General features: G+C 41.3%; 1 protein-coding gene across 4 annotated transcripts in view; it reads right to left on the reverse strand.

Moving 5' to 3' along the window:
• pde1a (phosphodiesterase 1A, calmodulin-dependent) overlaps positions 1-19,869 on the reverse strand; it is a 366,356-nt gene that overhangs the window by 303,757 nt on the left and 42,730 nt on the right. The window lies entirely within an intron of this gene.

Below are 19,869 nucleotides of genomic sequence, written 5' to 3' on the forward strand. Positions count from 1 at the left end.
GGGACAGATAGGAGACGAGGCAGATCCATTTTAATGGCCAATCCAAGATGGCCTTGGGGATGAGCTGTGGAAGTCATGTGATTGATGGCTAGTGAGCGCAGTTAGCGACTGTGTGCCCATTGTATGTGCAGCATTTCCACATTACACTTGGATTGTATTTATAATTGCTTCAGTTCAGAGGCTCCCAGTTTATGAATCAACTGATTTATGAAAATACGAATATACACAAATTCTCCCGTACATTTATAAAGCCTGCTTCAACCTAGTAATAATAATAATGTTTATGACCAGGCACAGAACTAATTCCATTAGTTCAATTAGGGGTAGTGTTAATTAAATGAAAGAATCATTGTAAGTTATGTAGAACGATACGTGTATCTATAGCAAATGGACATTCCTGACCTAGGGAGAAATTGACTTACGGACAGTTAGCAGAAGCAGAATCCTTATCAAATCTGTGGACTTGCTATGTATGTTTAATTTATCTGCATATTCAAATTTGTATGTAATTTTAAATTAATAAAGAAAAACATTGCACTAGATCCCAAAATATTATTTCTGTTTTTTAAAACATATGCTCTCAGGTGGTCTCTTTCCTAAACCATTCAATTCTCAGTTACATGTTTAAAGCTTCAATTGCATTCTACCAAGATGAAGAATACATTCTTGCAAAGCTTTCCATCGTCAAGACCCGCTTTCTTCATCGCCACAAGATAGTGGCCAAGGTTGCAATGGGAAGTGAAATCTAATCCACGTAATAAAACTTTCCAAAAGGCAATCACGCAATTAAAGGCAAGCAGAGTTGGCTCCCATATCAGCCAACTGAAAAATCGCAGATTAGAATGCAGAGAATTTTGCACAAAACTCAACAGGTACTTCAACAAACCCATGTGTCTCACAGATTAAATTAAATGGTGACACAGTCACATGTTGTGATGAGATGTCATGGTTTCAAGCACCACCATCTAATCACAAGCATATAATCTAGCCTGAAGGAATGTTGCACACCAGAAGGTAACCAAGTCATTTATCTCACTGTGCCATCTCTGGCATCTAGCTGTGCACAAAATGGCTGAGTTTTTCACAGCATAAACACAAGGACCTAGGAACTAGAAGCAGGAGTAGGACATTCAATGCCTCACTGTTGCTCTGCCATGCAATGTAATTTTCCCCAATCTTTTACCTCGGGGTTACTTTCGTCTCTATTATCCCATCCCTTCTCCACTCCAGTACCTTTCTGATGATAATAGTCATTGACTATTATTGTTATTATTGTGCTATTATTGCTTGTTTTTTGTGTGTATGTATGTGTATGTGTATATATATATATATATTATATATATATATATATGATCTATATATATGTATATTTGTAAGTATGTGTAGAAACATACACTGAACCTTTTTTTCTCTTGTTTATTATATTGTTTACAGAGTACTACGTTTACATATTCTGTTGTGCTGCTGCAAGTAAGAATTTCATTGTTCTATCTGGGTTAGATGCCAATAAAATACTCTTGACTCTTGGTCTTTATTTGACAACACTTTATTTGTGGCATCTCATCAAAGGTCTTTTGAAGGTCTGAACATACCATATCCACTGATTCTATCTTATATATTCTGAAAGATACAATCTCTAAAAAACTAAAAGATGTGCAAACGAGATTTCCTTTTCATAAATCCACATTGATTCTGTCCAAAAGTATAATTATTTCTTCAATGTGCTTCTATGACTTCCTCCAACCTGTCCCTCTGAGCAATTTAGAAGGCTGAGGGGGGATCTTATAGAAACATATAAAATTCTTAAGGGGTTGGAGAGGCTAGATGCGGGAAGATTGTTCCCGATGTTGGGGGAGTCCAGAACTAGGGGTCACAGCTTAAGGATAAGGGGGAAGTCTTTTAGGACCGAGATGAGAAAACATTTCTTCACACAGAGAGTGGTGAGTCTGTGGAATTCTCTGCCACAGAAGGTAGTTGAGGCCAGTTCATTGGCTATATTTAAGAGGGAGTTAGATGTGGCCCTTGTGGCTAAAGGGATCAGGGGGTATGGAGAGAAGGCAGGTACAGGTTACTGAGCTGGATGATCAGCCATGATCATATTGAATGGCGGTACAGGCTCGATGGGCCGAATGGCCTACTCCTGCACCTATTTTCTATGTTTCTATGTTTCTATGTAATGTTAAGACTAATTGATCCGTAGTCCCGCTCTCTCTCTCTCCCTCTCTCCGATAATTGGTTACATTTGCTACTTCCCAGTCTGTGAGAATAGTTCTTCCACCCATGGAGTCATGGAAGATGACAACTAGTTCATCCATAATTTCTGCAGCCCATTCTTTGAAAGCCCACCTGCAATGTAACAACCGGTACGATCCAGAAGTACCTACTGGCTGCGAAGCACTTTGGCCCACCCAGAGTAGATGTAAAGCAGTACAAATTCATGTACCTTTTTTTGGCTGATCCAAGATGGTACCAGAGCATGGTTACTCTTTGCATGCTCTTCCCAGGGAAGGATCTACTACCATCCCATGCAACCACTCTACTTATTTAAATCTACTTGCAAATGCAGCACGCTGTATCTTCTGCTTGGCTCTATTTATCGTACTTGAGTTTTGAACTGATTATATCAATGTTTGGGTATATCTGTTCTGTTTGGATAGAATGCAAAACAAAGTGTTTCCCTGTACATGTGACAATAATAAACCTAAATCTAAACCTGTTTTATATTGACAGAAGTGAGAGTATAAATTAATAATGCTTATTAATAACGCTTAAGGCAAGAGGGACAAAGTTTAAAGGAAATGTGCGGACTAAGTTTGTTTTACATGGAGTGTTGTGGATGTTAGGGGTGGTGGTGGAGGCAGATATAATTGTGGCATTTAAGAGGCTTTTACAAAGGCACATGGATATGCAGGAAATGGAGGAATATCGATCAGGTACAGGCAGAGGATATTAGTTTAACTTGGTATCATGCTGGGCATGTACATTGTGGGCCAATGGGCCTGTTCCTGTTTTGTACAATTCTGTTCTTATTCATAATGAAGGACATGCTGAATTGTAAAGTAATGCATATATAGAATATTTTGAAAGAACCACCAATTATGAAAGATTAATTATTGAATTTTCCAAGTAATTTCAATGTAATAAATAAATTATATTTCATATTGAATTTCATAATAATGTAAGCAAATTAATCACTGATTTATTTTTAATTATAAAATGCAATGATTTATTGTGTGATTAATTACTGAATTGGATATGTACACTGGAAAGAGTAATAGTCAAAAACTGCTGGTCCAGTTTTGAAATGAGGTTCATAAACTCTAATAATGAGAAGTTTTCTTGTCAAATCTTGAAAGAGACTTGATGCATCCTACCTGATTGGTTGCAAAATTACAAATGCAATATTTATATATTATTCAGTGTTACAAAACTGCTTGTTGTCTGTTGCATATACACACACAGGTTTGCAGTGTGTAAGACTCCAGACTTTTTTCAGAAGCCTTTTAACAATGTTCCATACCAAAGGATAACATGGAAGTTTATGGTACACAAAGTCATATTCTGGTATGGATGACAACTAAGGGATAGACACAAAAAGCTGAAGTAACTCAGTGGGACAGGCAGCATCTCTGGAGAGAAGGAATGGGTGACATTTGGGCCGAGACCCTTCCTCTGTCTCGACCCGAAATGTCACCCATTCCTTCTCTCCAGAGATGCTGCCTGTCCCTCTGAGTTACTCCAGCCTTTTGTGTCTACCTTCGGTTAATCCAGCATCTGCAGTTCCTTCCTAAACAGAGACTCGGGATAAATGGGTCTTTTTCAGGGTAGCAGGTGATGGCTAGTGCTTGGGCCCAGTAATTTACAATATACATCATTGGTCTGGATGAGGGATTCAACTAAAATATTTCTCAGTTTCCCAATGACACAGATGGGGCAGAAATTGAGACCTGTAAGAAAAATATAAACAGGCTTCAAGGTGATCTTGACAAGTTGAATGAGTGTGCAAATACATGATAGATGCAATGTAACATGGATACATGAGGAGCCATCTACTTTTATAGGATAAATACAACGGCAGAGTATTATTTAAAAAGTGATAGAGTGGAAAATGTTGACATACAAAGGGATCTGGACGTACTTGTCTACCTGACTTTGAAAGCAAATATACAGGTGGAGCAAGCAGTTTCAAAAGTATAGGTGAGTGGTGAATCTGTGGAATTCTTTGCCACAGAAGGCTGTGGAGACCAAGTCAATGGATATTTTTAAGGCAGAGATAGGTAGATTCTTGATTAGTACAGGTCTTCATTGCAAGAGATTTTAAGGATAGGCTCAAGGACATCTGCTTATCTTGCATGGGTGTAATATTTTGCACCGGTTTGGATACCATGCCCGATTACTGGAATGGCGGGTTTGTGATACAAGGGGCAGATAGGTCAACCAGGCCAATAACGTTTAGAAGAATGAGACTGAATCTTGTTTAAACATACAAAACAAAACAGTATCAAAACTGCTTGCTCCAAAATTTCCTATTGCACACCGCACCAAGACGTCAGTCCACAAATTTGATTTAAAAATCACTTATGGGCCTTCTGCTTCCTTAGAAGATTTAGGAGATTCAGTATGTTGACAAATATTTTCTTGTATTTCAACAGGTGTATGGTAAAGAGCATATTGACTGATTGCAACATGGCTGAGTTCAGCAGCTTGAATGCCCAGGAACGAAGGAGATCACAGAGAGTGGTAGATAGCGCCCAGTACATCATTGGTACTGACCTCTCCACTGTCGAAGAGATCAATAGGAGTTTCTGCCTCAAAAAGACAGCCAATATCATCAGACCTATATCAGCCTGGCCATCAGATAATAATATCTGCTCTTATTTCACTCCTACCTTCGGGAAGGTAGAGAAGTCTGAAAACCTTGACCACCATGTTCAAGAATAGCTTCATCCCAATAACCATCAAGCTCTTGAACTTGACACAACTCTAACCTCAACTATGAACTTATTTGGATTGCCTTTGGTTGCATTTAGTCCTTTGAATTTTTTACATTAGTAATATTTAGTTTAGTTTACTTTACTTTAGTTTAGTTTAGTGATACAGTATAGAAACAGGCCCTTTAGCCCATCGAGTACATGCCGACTATTGTTCACCAGTTCTATGTTATCCCAACCACTCCCTACACATTACGGGCAATTTACAAAGGCCAATTAACCTATCATCCCACACATCTTTTGGATGTTGGAGGAAACCGGAGCACCAGGAGGAAACCCACGCAGTCACACGGAGAACAAGCAAAATCCACACAGACAACACCCGAGGTTAGGATCGAACCTGTTCTCTGGTGCTATAAGACAGCAATTCTACCATTGTGTATCCCTGATGCGAATATTCATTTATTGAATTTTTGTTTGCTTTATATTATCTATGTGTACTGTGTTTACAGGCCTGTTATGCTGCTGCAAGTAAGAATTTAATTGTTCTGTTATCGGTATTTATGACAATTAAACACACTTGACTCTTGACCTCCCTTGATTGCATATCCCATTGTTTTAAATTAGAGATATATTTTTGCATCACATTTCCAGTTGATTATCAGCTATTTCTGAGATTAGAGAAATGCAAACATTGACGAATGAGCAATGCTGATATTTTGATATTAAAAAATCCTTCAAAGATAACACTTTAAATATGTTTTACTCCTGAGTACATATGGTTTTTGAATGTCCAATTATATCTAGTGTAATTGTGTTCCTCATTTACCAATTTGTCTCAATCGTTGCCTCCTAATTTGCCCACTGGACTCCAGTTTTATTATTCTCCATTGTAAATTCTTCCTCACTAACTTTCAATTGTCTTTCCCACCTCCACAGCCACTTGCAGCTGATACTGCTGCCTCTTGACAACATTCAACACTTTCCACTTCCACCAGCTACACGCTTACACACTACTTTCAGATTGTTTCAAGTTACATCTCCAGCCTAACCAGCACAAATCTCAATATCTCTGAAAAGGAAACGCACATTTACAGGGACAAACAAGATTGCTACAGAAATGATTGCAGGAATAGTGATGCATAATTAGTCTGTGACGCTTTGACCAGATGCAGCCAATAACCAAGCTTAATTTTTCTACTAAATGAAATGCTAAATGACCAGAGATCTCTGCTAATTGACCAGAGGTCATAGCCTCAGAATAAAAGGACGTTCCTTTAGGAAGGAGATGAGGAATTTCTTTAGTCAGAGGGTGGTGATTCTGTGGAATTCTTTGCCACAGATGGCTGTGGAGGCCGTCAATGGATATTTTTAAGGCAGGGATAGATAGATTCTTGATTAGTACAGGTGTCAGAGGTTATGGGGAGAAGGCAGGAGAATGGGGTTAGGAGGGAGAAGGGACTGTCCCACTTTCGGCGATTTTAAGGCGACTGCCGGTGACTAGGCTGTCACTGACAGTTCGCCGGGTGTGGCGGGCATGATCGTGAGGAGTCTTCCAAGAATCGTAGGGATCTCAGCGCGTCGCTGAGAAATCATCCGGAGTGAAATTTCTCGGCAACAGCTGGCTTGTCGCCAGGTATTGTTGCTTATTGCAGTCGCTGTCGCATGCTGTCCCCAGGTTTGCTAGGTTCTCTTAGATGCATTTAGAAGCACATAATATTAAAATAAGTAAAGTCATTTCAAAATACCATAAAATGCTTGCGTTTAACCAATTTATTTACCGTCAGGACATTTGACAGGTAGATTAGAGGCGACAGTTTGACGGTCAGGTAAGCGTGGGAATTTTGCGATGTTTATGGCCATCAGCCATTATATTTAAAGTGGGCTCCCAACCCAGATATGCAACCCATAAACCAGATATGCATCTCCCGTACATTTTCAAAGAATGCCTACACCCTTTTCACAAAAATCCACTTAACCACTTTAATTTTTTTAATTTTTATACAACTATTAGTAAACTGGAAGTAAATCTAGTTAATGCTTTGTTACAGTGATGCTTGGTTTTTAAGTAACCCATACAAGATGTTATAGTTCAAAACTCTCAAGTACTTACCAACTTGTCAGTGATTTCAGCAAAAATTAGGACGCCGGAGAAGCATTGACAGCGTGGGAATTTCACGATGTTTCCAAAGACGCTGTAATCTCGACCTGATTCAGCATTGTCGTGGTCATTGTCGTCGGGTAAAAGAAAATTTCGGCGATCTGCTACGACTTTGACAGTCGCCGGCAGTCGCCTAAAAGATCACCTAATTGGGACAGGCCCTAGAGATAGATCAGCCATAATTGAATGGAGGAGTAGACTTGATGGGCCAAATGGCCTAATTCTGCTCCTATCACTTATGACCTTATGATTGCAGTGTCACAAACTGAAATACTGTAGCACAGAAGCACGACTCTCTCAACGCAACACCAGTAACCCATCAGTCAGCTAAAATATGTATTCAATCATCCCCTAACCTATTGTGACAGCTCCTTGCACTGCATACATTAGATACTGTGTTTGACGGCAGAGTAAAAATATGCTTCAGAAAGTAATCGCTGATTTAAAACATTTATGGTAATGAGAAAGTATATTAAACTACGGTTACTTCAAAAAGTAAACCCTGATTTAAAATATTTTTGATAAGGGCAAAATATGATAATGTTCAGCATAAGCACATGTTTTTCATTTTAAAAGAATGTTTAAAATGTGAACAAAATCAAAATTACAACAGAAGAACTGATTAATTTAAGTATTTTAGTTTAGTTTATTGTCACGCGATGTCATAAGCTTTTTGTATAAGGTCATGAGGTTATAGGTGATAGGAGCAGAAATAGGCCATTTGGCCCATCAATCATGGCTGATCTATCTCTCCCTCTTAACCCCATTCTCCTGCCTTCTCTCCATAAGCCCTGACACCCATAGTAATCAAGAATCTATCTATCTCTCTATTAAAAATATCCATTGACTTGGCCTCCACAGCTAGGACTAGAGGCTATGACCTCTAGTCATAGACTCACCCACTAGTGGAAACATCATCTCTTCATCCACTCTATCCAAGCCTTTCTCTATTCTGTATGTTTCAGTGAGGTCCCCCCTCATTCTTCTAAATTCCAGCGAGTACATGCCCAATGCTGTCAAACGGCCATCATATGTTAACCCCTTCATTCCTGAAATCATTCTTGTAAACCTCCTCTGGACCCTCTCCAGAGCCAGCACATCCTTCCTCAGATATGGTGCCAAAAATTGCTCACAAGACTTCAAATGCGGCCTGACCCGCGCCTTATAGAACCTCTATAGTATCTGCTGATTCCTGCAAAGACATTCCATATACTTAATAGTTCAATACCAGGAATGAGACAGGCCGAAATTTCATCACCTTTCAGCTCCATTGGCAAAGCGGAGGTATGAGAAATTTAATCGTGACTTGTTCCTCTTTAAGATTGTTATATTTCAGGTTTGCCCAAGAGAAACATATTGAAGGTTGTTTTTGAGGTTTCTGTCAGATAACTTTGCATCCACAGTCACTGTTGAAGGTGAAAGGCATGGTTGGAGATTTGCGATCAAAAACTCTATTAAAGCATTCTTGAAAAACTATTCACATTGCACATGATCCATTACCTCCATCTTCTCAAGGATAATTCAAGGTGAGGAATAAATAATTGCTGGACCTGCAGTGCGCACATTCCATTAAAAGACCAAAATAAAATAAATGGCAAGATTTTTGCAGACGTTTTTTCATGTGGTTTTATGGCCCAGAATTTTTCTTTACACTGAAAGTACATTGACATAGTCAATTTCTGCATAAATCCTCATAATGGAAAGTATTGTGACTTGTGAAGTAAGCCAGTTTGATGCTGAAACTGGTTGATATAAGTGTCTTTATTCGTCATGAGAAACCAGTATTCTCGTAAAGACCCTCTTGATAGAATCTCCAAGCTCAAAAGTACATTGAGGTTTTTTTTAAACACAAAGGCAACGATAAGTTATTAACTGCAATTTCAATGGCTATAATTACCTACTTAGCTTTAACATTTTGAGTGCAGACAAGTAATTTTGCAGAATTACATATTTACAAACACCTATGACTCCTTTGCTTGGACAATCTGTTACAGTGTTGAGGGATGGCTTTCTGGATACACTAACAGCAGAATATTAAATGACCAGTTAAACAGTGCATTGAATGGCAGCGATTTGCCTTTAGTGATACGATCGTACATGAGATTGGCCACTATGTCTTTTCTCATCTCATCACGGTTTCAATGGGAGCCAATTAATAAGAACATTCATCTCTTGTCCTCTTTGAGATACTGGTCCAAATGTCCTACATCTGATGCCTGATTTCAGTAACCTTAACGTATCCTTGCAAGTTAACCTATGAACAGGGAACAGGTTGTTTTGCTATTTTGAAGATTATTTCTTATTCTAATATCTCCTATCCTAATAATACTATAACCGCGGAATTATCCGTTAATATCCCCTCCCCCCCCCATCAACCCTTTACTGAAATCTGTCCAACGGAAGCCAAACTGCAGGGGGCTCTAAGCAGAGCAGTAAAATGCCCTTCACTAAGAATCCCCTCCCCAATTACTATGCTACCATGTCCCTGCATGGAGCGACATTTTAACAGTATATCATCCCTAACTAGCTAGCTACAGGATTCTAACATCAATTATAATAAAGTGTCCTTTTGGGGCACTGGATTAAATCTTCTTCTTGGATACATTTATCTTCTCCACAATTTCAAATAATATTTCAAATGGTGGCTTTGTTGTCTGTGGCACTATGCTTCTCAGCTCCTTCCTTGCTGGCCCATTGCAGAATATATTGCATCCAATCGTCACCAGTTAGGACTTGACTACGAGTAGTTACTGTGAAGGCAGGGTGACCAAACGGAACACAATACTCCAAATGTGTCCTCACCAATGTGTTGTACAAGTGCAACATAACTTCTATACTCAATAAAGATAGACACAAAATGCTGGAGTAACTCAGAGGGACAGGCACCACCTCTGGAGAGGAATGGGTAGCGTTTCAGGTCAAGATCCTTCTTCAGTCTTGACCCAAAACGTTACCCATTCCCTCTCTCCAGAGATGCTGCCTGTCCCGCTGAGTTACTCCAGCATTTTGTGTCTATCTTCGATTTAAACCAGCATTTGATGTTCTTTCCTCCACATTCTATACTCAATACTCTGATTGATGAAGGCCAATGTGCCCAAAACTTTCTTGACAACCCTACCAACCTGTGATGCCACCTTCAAGAAACAAAGTAGCTGCACTCCTTGATCCCTCTGCTCCACAACACTCTCTATAGTCCTGCTATTCACTGTGAGAGTTCTGCCCTGGTTTGACTTCCTAAAATGCAACACTGCACACTTAGTTATATTAAACTTCATTTACCATTCCTCAGCCCACCTGCCCGACCAATCAAGATCCTGCTGCAATTTTTGCTAACCATCTTTGTTATCAACAATACCATCCATTTTCGTCATCTGCAAAATTGCAAATCGTGCCTTGTACATTCTCATCAAGGTTGATGATATAAACCACAAACAGCAAGGAGCCCAGCACTGATCCCTGCGCCACACCTCCAGTCAAAGGCCTCCAGTCCGAAAATCGACCTTCTACCATCACCCTCTGCTTCCTTCCATGAAGCCAATTTTCTATCCAATATAAACTAAAAAAAAAAAATTCTGTCACGTGCAGTGCATGTCATTGTGTACTTGAACTGAACCACTGCAGAGTAAGAAACATTTACACTTCAGGGATGTATTAGCCACTTGAGAATTTTGTAGCATTGGTTGATGACAATCACATACACCTCAAACAGGAATAACCCTACTTCATATTTTTTTGGCAAACACATCAATTGAATGGTAAATCTAATAATTATTAAATCATTATGTAATTAGGTCCTCTTAAGGAAAGCACATTTAAGTACAGAACTAAGAAACGATGCAGTTAGGCAGCTGGTCCCAATGAACATTTCTCATGGTTGTTCATTTTCAAATTCTCTCAAAGCTACAACTCCCACTTTAGTTACATTACTTTCCTGGAGAATTGCATTCTACAAGTTCTCCACCTTTACGTGCGGGGGATTGATCAAGAACGATCCTCTTTCGCCAAATATATAGCACGTCTTCACTTTCTTTAACTCTGTCACAAACTTTAATTAGCGCATCAGACCTTTACTCTGTATGCACATGGATCAGCAGATGTTGGTTTGCGAAAGAAAAGTAACTCAGCAGGTCAGGCAGCATCTCTGGAAGGCATGGATGGGTGACTTTTCGAGTCAGGACCCTTCTTCAGACCCCAATGTTCAGAAACAATCTGAAATATTAATGTTCCTAAACATCCTAAAACATTAGGAAGCAATCATTAAAGAAAAACACAGGGCGATACGGTGACATAGTGCCAGAGACGCGGGTTCGATCCAGTTGTTTGTCTTCATCATATCATCATATATATACAGCCGGAAACAGGCCTTTTCGGCCCACCAAGTCCGTGCCGCCCAGCGATCCCCGTACATTAACACTATCCTACACCCACTAGGGACAATTTTTACATTTACCCAGCCAATTAACCTACATACCTGTACGTCTTTGGAGTGTGGGAGGAAACCGAAGATCTCGGAGAAAACCCACGCAGGTCACGGGGAGAACGTACAAACTCCTTACAGTGCAGCACCCGTAGTCAGGATCGAACCTGAGTCTCCGGCGCTGCATTCGCTGCAAAGCAGCAACTCTACCGCTGCGCTACTGTGCCGCCCTGTCCTGTCTGTACGGAGTTTGTACGTTCTCTCCATGACCTGCGTGGGTTTTCTCCAAGATTTGTGGTTTCCTCCCACACTCCAAAGACATACAGGTTTGTAGGTTAATTGGCTTGGTGTAAATGTCAAATTGTCCCTAGTGTGTGGAGTATAGTGATAATGTGTGGTGATCGCTGGTCAGTGCGGACTCAGTGGGCTAAAGGGGCTGTTTCCGCACTGTATCTCTAAATTAAATTCAAGGAATTGAAATTAAGATCTCCCCAAGAGACCTTCCAGACCTGACAAGTAATTCTGGCATTGCTGACTTTAATTGAAGAGATATTGAGAAATGACCAGTCGCTCAATTGAAGGGGTAGGTAAAAATATTGTCAAGTTTGGAGAGTGTTTGAAGTGCACTACAAGAATTGTTGAAATATTTAATCAAAAATATCAAGAGGACAAAATCATCACAAGTTTCTAACTCTGGCATGAGTACCACAGAGTTATATAGTTGACCAGACATATTTCTCCTCCAACGCTCTCCCACCACATTAGCAGCATTAGGTCCCTAGATTGTTAAGAGTCAACAGGTACATACACATCATTTAAACTTTGTGATTAAAATGCAGTAAACCCTGATTCTCATGGACCATGGAGGGGGAGGGGGTGTGGGGAATGGTGTCTGTCCTTGCTGATGGTTCGCTATAACTGAGTAAGAGATTATCCTTGTATAAGAAGTAGAAACAAGGAACAAGAGCTGGATAGAGCTCTTAAGGATAGCGGAGTCAGGGGGTATGGGGAGAAGGCAGGAACGGGGTACTGATTGAGAATGATCAGCCATGATCACATTGAATGGCGTTGCTGGCTCGAAGGGCCGAATGGCCTCCTCCTGCACCTATTGTCTATTGTCCATCTATTGTCTATTGAACTGCGGACGCTGGTTAATACACAAAAGGACACAAAGTGCTGGAGAAACTCAACCCAGGTACTCTGCAAGTCCAGAGAACATGGATAGGTGACGTTTCGAGATCAGACTCTCGGTCTGGAACTGGGCCTGGAATCCAGGTGAGGTGACGGCCCGAGCCTGCTGGCAGCTGGAGTAGAGGCGAGGATCGGCGGAGTCATTGGTCGCGGCCCGTGGGGGGTCAGAGTGCAGGTGAGGGTCAGTGACAGGGGCAGCGGCTAGCGTGGGCTGGAAGCAGCCGGCCTAGTGGTAAAGGTCAGTGGGTCCACCCGATACAACCAAAATCTGTTATAAAGAGCTCCCTAATAATGAGGATTTACTGGACCCCACAGATATTCCAGATAAACATGAAGCCTAGGACATTTGCTCACAACATTCATTTCATATTTATCAAATAAAGATTTCACTGAGCCAATATCAATAAATCACCTTGAGAAACATTTTCTTGTGAACGTTGCATCCAATTAAAGATAAGTTATTACAATTGGTGAATGTTTAATGATTTCCATATTACTCTGCGCGATCATCTAAACAGTATGTTCAAGGTATCATTTTTCAAAACCACACAATGCACCATTAGTTTGGAGTAAGAAGACTAAGTGTGTGTGTGAGAGAAAAACAAAAAAATGTGACAAGTTCCACCATATAATTAGGGATCCAGTCTTGTGCTGCAGTTTCCATAGTGACCAATGAACCTAATCAGAAATGCAGAACATTGATAGTGAAAGCATATGTGAAACTTTCATCATTTTTCGAGTCAGTAATTGCTAAACAGTCTGTGACAGTCCCACTATGCCAAGCTTGTGGCTAAAACAAATATGTAGGGCCTTCCCCCCACCTCCTGACCGTCACCCCCCCCCCCCCCCCCCCCCCCCACCTCACTCCAAGGATTCACTCAGATTACATAGTAATACAGTCAATTATAATCCTCTTCTAAAAGTCCTCATCCATGGTAAGGTGAAATGGTGACTTGGTATTTTAATCTGGGGTTTGTGTTTCCAGAAGAAGGGCCAATAGTGAAGGCATCGACCTGAAGAAGGGTCTCGACCGGAAACGTCACCCATTCCTTCTCTCCAGATACGCTGCCTGTCCCGCTGAGTTACTCCAGCATTTTGTGTCTATCGTCGGTTTAAACCAACATCAGCAGTTCCTTCCTACACATCAGTGAGGGTGTTGGGTGAAGCAGCAGGTCCCTGCGCACCAAGACTCAGGCGTTAGCAAGGAATAGAATGGATGTCCAAGGCAAGTGAAAGCATGAACAATGGCCGAGAATAGGATTGGGAAGAGTAGAGGGAAGAGAGGGATCCATAGCAGGGGAATGGAGAGGTCAGCACCGACAGGCAAAGTGATGTTGGGAAGCAGCTGAAAGGTAAGAGGAGAGAGAGAGGGAAAGTGCTGACGAAGGCAAGGCAATGGGCAAGGAGGTGGGGAGAAGGAGGTGAGGAACAGGGAGTGAGGGAAGACAAAGCACGACTGGTGAAGGGAGGAGAGTCAAAGGAGCCAAGGGAATGAAGGGAAAGGTGGATGGGAAACAGATGGAACGGAAGGAGAGGAAGATAAGCAAGAAGAGGGAAGATGAGATGGGGGAGCTGAAGAACAGGTGAGCAAGGCGAAGGGTAGGCAGGGAGAAGGAGCTAAGAGAAAAGCACGATGCTAGTGGGGCGAGGGAGGGGAAGCAACTCAGGGTGGGTGCAGAAAGGGAAATGCAGGAGCTAACGGAGGTGAGGCAGGTGTGTGAGGAAAAGGGAGTGGTGTGAACTGAGAGAAGTGGGTGGGATAAGGGAGGGGAGGGCGAAGCTGAGATTGAGGTAGCAGATGAGGAGAAGCAAGCAAGGTGAAGTGAGGAGGCTGTGAAATGAGGGGCAGCAGAAGGACTGGGATGGATGGAGGTCAAACAATGAGAGTGAAGTGAACATTCTCTTGCGCAAGTTAGGTGCATGTACAGATGGGGTGAAGATGTCTCTGTTCGGAGCATACTGTACACCACTCTACACTGCACACTTGTGGTCAAACTATAAAAAAGCTAGCTTACAGCGTCTTCCGGTAGCTTTTAATGATGCCATGAGATATTACTTAAGAGACCTAGATGGTGCAGTGCAAGTGAAATGCTTGTGGCTGCAGGAGTTAATACCCTACAAGCCGTGCTAAGAAATTTAATGTATAAATTTATTGCCGAATTAATTACTCTGAAAATGAGATCATCTTGGCATTATCACTAATAAGGTTTAGCACTCCACGGTACCAATCACAGTTGTGGAGACATTGGTATAGTTGTCTCGTTGTTGATCATTGATGGCTGATGCTTTAAACCATGCATTGTGCTTGCATGTAATTTATTGTGCTTTTGTTAGTAATTTGTTAGTAACTTGCTGTGCTTTTGTATGTAACTTATTGTGCTTCGGTATGTTTATTATATGTAATCTCTTGGCTTTTATCTGGACCTTGAGTCTGTAATAAAGTATTGATTGATTGAATCAGTTGTAAGGAAGGCAAATGCAATGTTAGCATTTATTTCGAGAGGACTAGAATATAAATACCGGAATGTAATGCTGAGGCTTTATAAAGCACTGGTCAGACAGCATTAAGAGTATTGTGAGCAGTTTTAGGGCCCATTTCTGAAGAGGGATATGCCGCCATTGAAAAGCATCCAGATGAGGTTTATGAGGTAAACGTACGATGAACATTTGATGGCTCTGGGCCTGTAGTTGCTGGAGTTTAGAAAGAGGAGGAGGGATCTCATTGAAACTACCGAATAGTGAAAGGTCTGGATAGAGTAGATGTGGAGAGGATGTTTCCCCTAGTGGTTATTTCCATCAGTTTCATCCACCCCCTCCCCCACCCCAGCCCCCTACCAGTCACCAGCCGGCTACTCATATCTGCAGTCTTTTTATATTCTCAATATTCACCTCAGGACTTTTCTTGGACAATCAGGCAGACATTTTCTTGATTGCCTGTCTTATTGCCAGCCTCGGCACTTCAGATGCTAAAACCCCCTGAAATGCTGCAAACACTCATCTGGCCAGGCAGTGTCTATGGAAAGGAAACAGAGATAGTGGTAAAGGGTCTTTGATCCTCAAAGGTTATAGGGAGAAGGCACAAGAATGGGGTTGAGAGGGGGAGATTGATCTGCCATAATTGAATGGCGGAGTAGACTCGATGGGCTGAATAGCCAAATTCTGCCCCTCTGTCTCATGACTTATAGTCAATGTTTCTCTTTCCATGGATGCTCTGCTCTGCTGAGTGCACCAGTGTTTTGTTTTTATTTCAGATTCCCAGTAGCTGCAGGGTTTGTTTCAATTTTCAAGTGCTGTTGTTTTTGTGCACATCTCCATAGCCTGAGGCTATTCAAAACTGGTCTTGGCTGTTTGCCCATCTTCCAACCTCCATAAATCTGAACATCCAAAACTGATAATCAAGCAGATATTAGCCGATTGATATATATTATGCTCACTCCTGCTCTTCCCCATTTGCTGCACAGATGTGCTTGACACCTTCAGCCAGTTCCGATGTTGAGTGAAATCCCATCATTCTTGTAAAAGTACTCCACACTTCTAATAGATCTTAAAAGCTTTTTAAATTATTGATTTTTTTTGTTTATTATGTTATCTACGCGCATTGTGTTTACAGGCCTGTTGTGCTGCTGCAATAAGAATTTCATTGTTCTGTTGTAGGTGCACATGGCAATTTAACACTCTTGACTCTTGGCTTTACGACTTGTTAATTTATTCCACCTTTGGATTAGTATTGTGGAGGAAGGAACTGTAGATGCTGGGTGTGTGAGTGTAGGGAACAAGCTGCCAGAGGAGGTAGTTGAGGCTGGGACTATCCCAACGTTTAAGAAATAATTAGACAGGTACATGGATAAGACAAGTTTAGAGAGATATAGACCAAGCGCACGCAGGTGGGACTAGTGTAGTTGGGACATGTTGCCGGTGTGGGCAAGTTGGGCCGAAGGGCCTGTTTCCATGCTGTATCACTCTATGACTCTTTGCTGGTTTAAAACGAAGATAGACTCAAAAAGCTGGCGTAACTCAGCGGGTCAGAGACAGCATCTCTGGAGAAAAGGAACAGTTGACGTTTCGGGTCGAGACCCTTCTTCAGTCTACCTTTGGATTACTGTTGGCTGGGATAGATTCTCCAGGAGATGTCAACTGATGTTACATGACTTGGTCCCCTCAGATATTCTAGTTTAGGAGATCGGAATAATGGGGATTAGAATATCTTGAGTGGTCACTGGGTGGGCCATCTCGGGATGGGGCAAAGACCATGAAAATTGAGCGAGGTCACCCTTGGTTACTTACAAAAGAACTAAGGAGGATCTTCATGTTTCAAAATAAAACAGAACGTCATGGTTCCATAGAAAGATCATTGCATGTGTTTGTCAAGTCAAGTCAAGTCAATTTTATTTGTATAGCACATTTAAAAACAACCCACGTTGACCAAAGTGCTGTACATCTGATTAGGTACTAAGGAAAAAATGAAACATACAGTAGCATACAAACACAACAGCACATACAAAACAGTTCACAGCGCCTCCTCAATGGGCCTCAAACGCTAGGGAGTAGAAATAGGTTTTGAGCCTGGACTTAAAGGAGTCGATGGAGGGGGCAGTTCTGATGGGGAGAGGGATGCTGTTCCACAGTCTAGGAGCTGCAACCGCAAAAGCGCGGTCACCCCTGAGCTTAAGCCTTGACCGCGGGATAGTGAGTAGCCCCAAGTCGGCCGACCTGAGGGACCTGGTGTTAGAGAGGTGGGTTAGAAGATTTTTGATGTAGGGGGGGGAATGTCCATTTAGGGCTTTATATGTGAATAGGAGGAGCTTGAAGTTGATTCTGTACCGTACAGGGAGCCAGTGGAGAGAGGCCAGAATCAGCATGATGTGGTCCCTTTTACGGGTATCTGCAATCTCTATAGTGTTGACTAGGGAATATGTAATACATGATAAACAATAAGCTTTTCTATGTATAACCAACCATTACAAATTTGTCTGAAATAAGCTGGAAGACCAGTGGAGAATTACACTTAAACTGCAGTTTTCATGGATCAATTGAACTTGGTATTACATCCCTAAGGCTGCGCAAAAGAGAGTTTTATTGAATTTTATATAAAAAATTTAAAGAGGCTTAGTTCAATCTGAAACCAGTCTAAAATTAAAACAAAACAACTCACAAAGACGTCAAGGGTCAGTTAGCGATGGTGTTGAAACTGCATTAAAGGCATCACAAAAAATAAATAATGGCCAACATTTAAATAAGTAAAATGTAGTTTCCACCAAACATTTATACCTTTAAGGCACGCACATAAACTCATCAGGAAAAGCGATCCACCGCAGCAATCAAAGTAAAATAAAGATATCAGATCATAGGCAAAGACTTAAAATGTTCCCCAAAACTGGAAAATGTCAGAAATCAGCAAAGGAGTAGTTGATGAGAAAAAGGAAAGTTTAATATGAGTGTAATCTATGAGGAAAAAAAATGAGAGAAACAAAGCCAAACTAAGAGTTTCTGCAGATATGGATAAAAGAAAAGTATAGGAAAAAGGAAATGGTGGAAAAATTAAACAAGTTTTTTTTTTCTCTGCCTCACGGAATAAAATCCTGGAGATACAAGAAGTAATGGAGAGACAACGATGTCTGGGGTGAATGAGGATCTGAATTAGTGATAGTGAATTGAAGAAAATAGAAAGATCTGAATAACAGTCCCAACACAAAACATCACCTATCCATGTTCTCCGGGGATGCTGCCTAACCTGCTGAGTTACTCCGGCACTTTGATGTACTTTTTCATTAACCAGCATCTGTAATTCTTTGTGTCTCCAGAGGTTGTAAAGTGGTGGTAGTTGGGTGCACTTGTACATTTCTGAATACAAGTTGCTGAAAATTAACAGCCAGGCACTGCAAACAATTAAGGTAAGCAGCATGTTGGCCTTTATTGCTGCCTTATTATAATTATAAAGGATTCTGGGGACCACACACCCGCAATACTGCTTAGAGGTCTGATCTTCCTACCCAAGAAAGGATATAAAAATCAAAAACTGCAGATACTCAAGTGCAAAATATGAACAGAAAATTCTGGAAACAAAGCAGGAAGCAGAAGTGGAAAGAGACGTAGAGTTAACATTTTAGACAATAGACAATAGAAAATAGGTGCAGGAGAAGGCCATTCGGCCCTTCGAGCCAGCACCGCCATTCAATGTGATCATGGCTGATCATTCTCAATCAGTACCCCGTTCCTGCCTTCTCCCCATACCCCCTGACTCCACTATCCTTAAGAGCTCTATCTAGCTCTCTCTTGAATGTATTCAGAGAATTGGCCTCCACTGCCCTCCGAAGCAGAGAATTCCACAGATTCACAACTCTCTGACTAAAAAAGTTTTTCCTCATCTCTGTTCTAAATGGCCTACCCCTTATTCTTAAACTGTGGCCCCTGGTTCTGGACTCCCCCAACATTGGGAACATGTTTCCTGCCTCTAACGTGTCCAACCCCTTAATAATCATATACGTTTCGATAAGATCCCCTCTCATCCTTCTAAATTCCAGTGTATACAAACCTAGTCGCTCCAGTCTTTCAACATATGACAGTCCCGCCATTCCGGGAATTAACCTAGTAAACCTACGCTGCACGCCCTCAATAGCAAGAAGATAGACACAAAATGCAGGACTAATTAAACGGTTCAGGCAGCAACTCTGGAGAAAAGGAATAGGTGACGTTTCAAGTTGGAACCCTTCTTCTCATCTCTTTCCACAGCCGAAACTGCTGAATGTTTGCATAGTTCGGTTTAAGTATCTGCAGTTTTTGATTTGAATATCCTTTCTTTGGTAGGGAAGGAGTTTTTTTTAAAGGATGTAAAGGAGTTTATTAAATATTCATAGAATTGGGGTGGGATGCACTCCCTTGTCATAAGATCATGTCATAAGTGATAGGAGCAGAATTGGGCCATTCTGCCCATCAAGTCTACTCCGCCATTCAATCATAGCTGATTTATCTCTCCCTCCTAACCCCATTCTCCTGCCTTCTCCCCATAACCTCTGACACCCGTACTAATCGAATCATGTGAAGTGGGATTATGCAGGGTGGCCTATACTTCAGAGAAATGAGAGGTGATTTCATTGAAACAATAGAATATTTCCTGATTTGACAGGATAGATGCAAGGATGATAGAACCCTTGACTGGCTATCCAGACCGC

Source organism: Rhinoraja longicauda, chromosome 8 (assembly GCF_053455715.1).
Source record: "Rhinoraja longicauda isolate Sanriku21f chromosome 8, sRhiLon1.1, whole genome shotgun sequence".
Taxonomy (NCBI): Eukaryota; Metazoa; Chordata; class Chondrichthyes; order Rajiformes; family Arhynchobatidae; genus Rhinoraja; species Rhinoraja longicauda.